Here is a 6,000-nt window from a genome sequence, read left to right on the forward strand (position 1 = left end):
ATCCATCTATCTCTCTCTCTCTCTTTCTCTCTCTCTATCTTTCTATCCATCTATCTCTCTCTCTCTCTCTCTATCTATCTATCTATCTTTCTATCCATCTATCTATCTCTCTCCCTCTCTCTCTCTCTTAATGATAGAGATCCAGAAAAAGTGGAACAGTTATAGGCATGCAATATCCATGTTTAAAACATGTGTTCGAGACATCATCTTTCTTTCTATATTTTATTTTACTTTATATATTTTATAATTATTTATGTATTTCATTTTACTTTCTATATTTTATCTTTTTTTCTATATTTAATTTTACTTTTTATATTTCATCTTTCTTTCTGTATTTAATTTTACTTTTTACATATTATCTTACTTTCTATATTTCAGTTTACTTTCTATATTTTATTTTACTTTCTACATTTCATTTTTCTTTATATATATCATCATACTTCTATATTACATTTTTCTTTCTATATTTCATTTTTCTTTCTATATTTTATCTTTCGTTCTATAATTCATCTTTCTTTATATATTTCATTTTACTTTCTGTATTTCATCTTTCTTTCTATAATTCATCTTTCTTCCTATAATTCATTTTTTTTCTATATTTCATTTTTCATTCTATATTAAATATAAGAACATATAAGAATAAATTATCTTGCTATATTTGTGGCCAAACAGAACATTTAGCGAATACATGTCCTAAAAGATAAAATATTAATTCTCGAAGATCTACCCTAGTAGAAAATGTACAACAAGACCTTATTGAAGTAGACGAATATATGTCAGACACAGAATCCATCTACAGTATAGTCAGTATCCCCAAAGCTCCCATAGACACTTCTGAGTCTGAAGACGAACTCATCTTAGATTTAGATTTAGATTTCGAAGATAATAACCATGATTTTATGGACACATCCATTGAATGTGTTCATCATTGGTTATGGAACACAGGTCTTGACAGTAACCCCTGTTTTAAGTGTTCTTGGTACCCTAGCAAGAAACAATGAGCCAAATGTTCTGTATGTTTCCTAGAAGCATGTTTCCCCTGTTTAAAACAGTTAGGCATAGAACCAATAGAATCACAATACCCTAACAAGATCCATAATACTAAGTTAGAAATTATGGCCAGAAAAATAGACAATTGTGAAGCAGAAATTTCCCTTCTTAAAGATAGACTAGATAACCTGAGACTTCTTATGTATGCAACCAAGATAAATCTTTTTCTAAGCCAAGATCCTTTTTCCTAATAAACACTCTATAGTTTTAGACACCTTAGTAGATTCCGGCTGTACTAAATGTATTATTCATCGTCGCCTTGTTCCTCCTCAGTTCTTCAAAAAGACCCATAAACAGGTTTTTAGTCAACAGGTAGACGGCACCTATAATCCCTACACTACTTATTTTGAAGAAGGTAAAATTCAGTTTTTTCTAACTGTTCTCACTCTCTGTTAATATTAATCTAATAGTAGAACAAGCCTTTAAAGAAATTAAGAAGTTATATACTTTAATCCACTTAGGATTAATCGTAATAGGGGTAAAAGGGTTAGGAAGAAAACATTTAGGAACCAAAAATTTGCTCAGTATCTATGATGATAGATGGGTAGACCCAAAAAAGGCTATGTTAGGAATTACAGAAGTAGATATGAACCAAAATGGAGGAATATTTTATTGTTCTCCTGATTTCCTAGTTGGACTACAAGATTTTAAGAAATTTATTAAAATAGGAATTCAGACAAAAGGATATGACTCCTTCGTAGGTTTTCTAGGAAGATGTACCTATTCCAGTACTACCAGATTTAAAGTTAAGATAGATGATGTAGTCAATCTAATAGGTAATAAAGGAATAAAATTACTTAAACCAATTAAATATTCCCCCGATATTTTAGCAGGTTTAGAATGGAATCTTAAGTTCAGAGAAGAAAAAATAATTAGTCCTGAAGAAAGCATAATGTTTACAGACACAAAAGGGAACATAAATATTAGATTTAATAGTTATGAACAGAAAAATACAGAGGATACTGAATCAATATCTAGTGAGAACTATGATTTAGTTAATATTGAATCGAAAATGGATGAAATAATATATCCAAAAGAATTAGAATTAAAATTAATAGAAAGAGAACTTCCCCACTTAGAAGAAGATCTAATAAAAAATAAAAGAATCAAAGAAGAAGAATATTTATATTACGATAACGAAATGAACATTAGGATAGGAACAATGCCTTTAGAACCAAAGGAAGATGAAACTTTAGGCATAAAAGAATATATGGACGAAGAAAGTTCTATTAATATTCCTGGAAGTAGTTATTCTACCTATCCAAGACCTCCACCTAGAGAAGTGTATTACTCTGGAAACATGCCTAGAGTCCCCTATAGTGAGCTAGTACATTTTGATAAAAAGATACATCCAAAGGGAAAAAGAAAAGAAACAGAAAGACCAATAACCTTTCAAGATAAGAGCAAAGAAAAAATTCTCAACCTCTCAGCCCACGATCCTCAAGAATGGACAACTGTATTAGACCTATGGAAAAATCAAGTAGTAGCAGATTATATCCAGAATTTTTCATCCCAAGATGTAGAAGAAATGTATAGGTACTTAGAAAAAAATTTAGGAGAAAGTGTTAAAGCTTTATGGGAAAGTTACAAAAGATGTAATCCAGAAGAATTTGGACAATTAATGAGTTTAGGATCCAATCCTAACAATTTTTTTAATAAAGTTTTCCAGTTGGTAACAGGAGATGACCCTAACTTAGGCTCTATAACATTACAAAAAGAAGAAGTAAGATATCGTGAACAACTCAGCTAAATATGTTAAAAAGTTTTTACAAGATTATTTCTACTATACCTGCATTTCAGGAAATGCTTTCAATAAAGACTTAGGAATCAAATTATTTAGAAAATTACCTGGAGCCTTAGGAAAAGAGATATATGATAAATGGCAAAATATAGAAACATCTAATCCTACATCAGTATATTCAATAGGACAAAGAACAAATTTATTATGACAATACTCCAAGAAAAATGTACAGACATCCAAATCTAGAGGCAACTCAAAGGAGATGACTTTGGTTTCTGTAAACAGATATACACAACCCAAGCTTATGTCTTGAAAGATTCTAGACAAAAACCTAAAAGAAACAAAAGATTTTTCAAGAAAGGATACTTTATCCGAAAATCTAAAAGTAGAAAACCTTACTTAAACAAAGATAGACATGTTCGGATATTTAACCCAAAAGAAGTTATAAGAATAAACTTTCCTGTTATATTTGTGGCCAAACAGAACATTTAGCTAATACATGTCCTAAAAGACAGAATATCAACTCCAGAAGATCTACCCTTGTAGAAAATGTACAACAGGATCTTATAGAAGTAGACGAATATATGTCAGACACTGAATCTATATACAGTATTGTAAGCATACCAAACACTCCATTAGAAACCTCAGATTCTGAAGAAGATCTTATCCTAGACCTTGATTTAGAAGAAAACCTTGACCTCATGGATACCGTACCGTCACAGAATGTACCCATACCTGATCATGGAATACAGGTCTAGATAGCAACCCCTGTTTTAAATGTTTCTGGTATCCTAGTAAGAAACAACGTGCTAAATGCACCCAATGTTTCTTAGAAGCCTGTCTTCCCTGCTTAAAACTGTTAGGCATCGCACCTTCAGAACAACCTAACCATAATAAGATCTACAATACTAAATTAGACATTATGGCCTGAAAAATAGAAAACTGTGACGCATAAATCACCCTTCTCAAACATAGACTAGATACTATTAAAAAAGACTCTTATGATGGTATTACTATAGACTTAGATGAACCTGAATCTTCCTATGTCTGTAATCAAGATAAATCTTTTTCCAGTATCCTGTTAGAGCAAAGATTATCTTTCCCAACAAACAATCCCTAGTGTTAGATGCTTTAGTCGATTCTGGTTGTACTAAATGCATTATCCATAGAAAACTAGTTCCTCCCCAGTTCCTTAAGAAAACCACAAAACAAGTGTTTAGCCAACAGGTCAACGGAACCTATAACCCCTATACCACATACTTTGATGAAGGAAAAATCCAGTTTTTACCAATTGTTCCTCTTTTTCTGGATCTTATCCTTTACCTTTGACATGGGTTCACGATCTAAAACTCAAAGTCAATTTTATCCTAGGTCTTAATTTTATTCTCCATAACAATGAATCTCTTACCATATCTAGAGATTATTTACAATTTCATAAGAATACTAGCACCATTCCTGTTCAAACTTCTTACTCCCCTACACTTACCTCTTCAGCGGAGCATGGTGGTCCCTAGATAAAAACCAGAACAATAGTTGCGCATGCCAAATTCCCGGCAGTTGTAAACAAACTACCCATCCAACCATTCTAGCTTTAGAAAAACAAATAGACAATAATATTGTCCACTTAGATAACAAATTATTCTGTTATGAAGAATTAGATAATGACAGTTTCACAGAAGTTCCAATCCAAAAAGCCCAGACTTTTACAAAAGCTGTAACACATATAGGATTGGTCCAAGTCTCTGTCCAACCAGAACCCTATATTCAGCCAATACCTAGTCCACAAGACTATCTAGAAGAAATAATGGGAGAAAATGAAGATTTTGATGAATGGATAGAAAGAATGATCGACTTAGACTATACATTCTTAGGCACAGAAAAACTTTATCTAGAAATAATTAACATCCACCATAAAGACAAACACCATTTATAACAAATCATAGATAAATCAAATCAATTAGATTATTTTGGAGAAAATCCCCTAAAACACTGGGAAAATAATCATATACAATGTAGGCTAGAACTCTTAAATCCAAATTACATAGTCAAAACAGCCAACATAGAAGCAACTAACCAAGATAAAGAAGATTTTAAACTTCATATTACAGAATTATTAAACTTAGGAATTATTAGAAAATCTATAAGTCCTCATAGATCAGCGGCTTTTATAGTCAGAAAACATAGTGAACAAAAAAGAGGAAAATCTAGGATGGTAATTAATTATAAAATATTAAATGATACAACATACCAGATAAATCCCAATTAATTAATAAAATTCAAAACAAAAGAATATTTAGTAAATTTGACTGTAAATCAAGATTTTGGCAAGTAAAAATGCATCCAAATAGCATAGAATGGACAACTTTTACTTGTCCAGAAGGACATTTTGTATGGTTAGTCATGCCCTTTGGATTAAAAAATGCACCTGCCATTTTCCAGAGAAAAATGGATAACATATTCAAGAAATATGATACATTTGTCCTAGTCTACATAGATGATATTCTAGTTTTTAGTAAAAATATAGAAGAACATATAGGACATTTACAGCTAGTCTTAGCTACTTTTATGCAAGAAGGAATCATAATCAGTAAAACAAAGATTGAACTATTTAAATAATATATAAAATTTTTAGGAGTAAATATAGGACAAGGACAAATAGAACTTCAAGAACATATTTCTAAGAAAATATTAGAAATGCCCGATGACTTGTCCGACACTAAACAACTCCAAAAATTTTTAGGATTAGTAAATTATGCCAGGCCTTTTCTAAAAGATATAGGAAAAATCATTGGTCCCCTATATGGCAAAACTTCTCCTAATGGCCAAATATTTAGGTAAACAAGCCAAAGAAAAAATAAAAACCTTATCCAAATTACAACTGCCATTAGACTCAGATTACTTGATTATAGAAACTGATGGTAGTAATTTAGGATGGGGAGGGGTACTTATAGCCAAACCCCATAAATATAATGAAAAATAACAAGAAAAAATATGTAATTATGCTAGAGGGAAATTCAAAGAAAAAGGAAATATGAGCAGCATAGATTCAGAAATCTTAGCAGTAATATATTCCTTAGAATCTTTTCGATTATTTATTATTAACAAACAAGAATTTACTCTCAGAACAGATTGTGAGGCCATAGTAAAGTACTTTAAGAGAAGTAAAGAAAATAAGATAAGTAGAAGAAGATGGTTAAATCTTGTAGATA

Source organism: Aristolochia californica, unplaced genomic scaffold (assembly GCF_029961685.1).
Source record: "Aristolochia californica isolate CCGP_79_NKW_82.1479 unplaced genomic scaffold, dmAriCali1.0.hap1 SCAF_3, whole genome shotgun sequence".
NCBI classification, from domain to species: domain Eukaryota; kingdom Viridiplantae; phylum Streptophyta; class Magnoliopsida; order Piperales; family Aristolochiaceae; genus Aristolochia; species Aristolochia californica.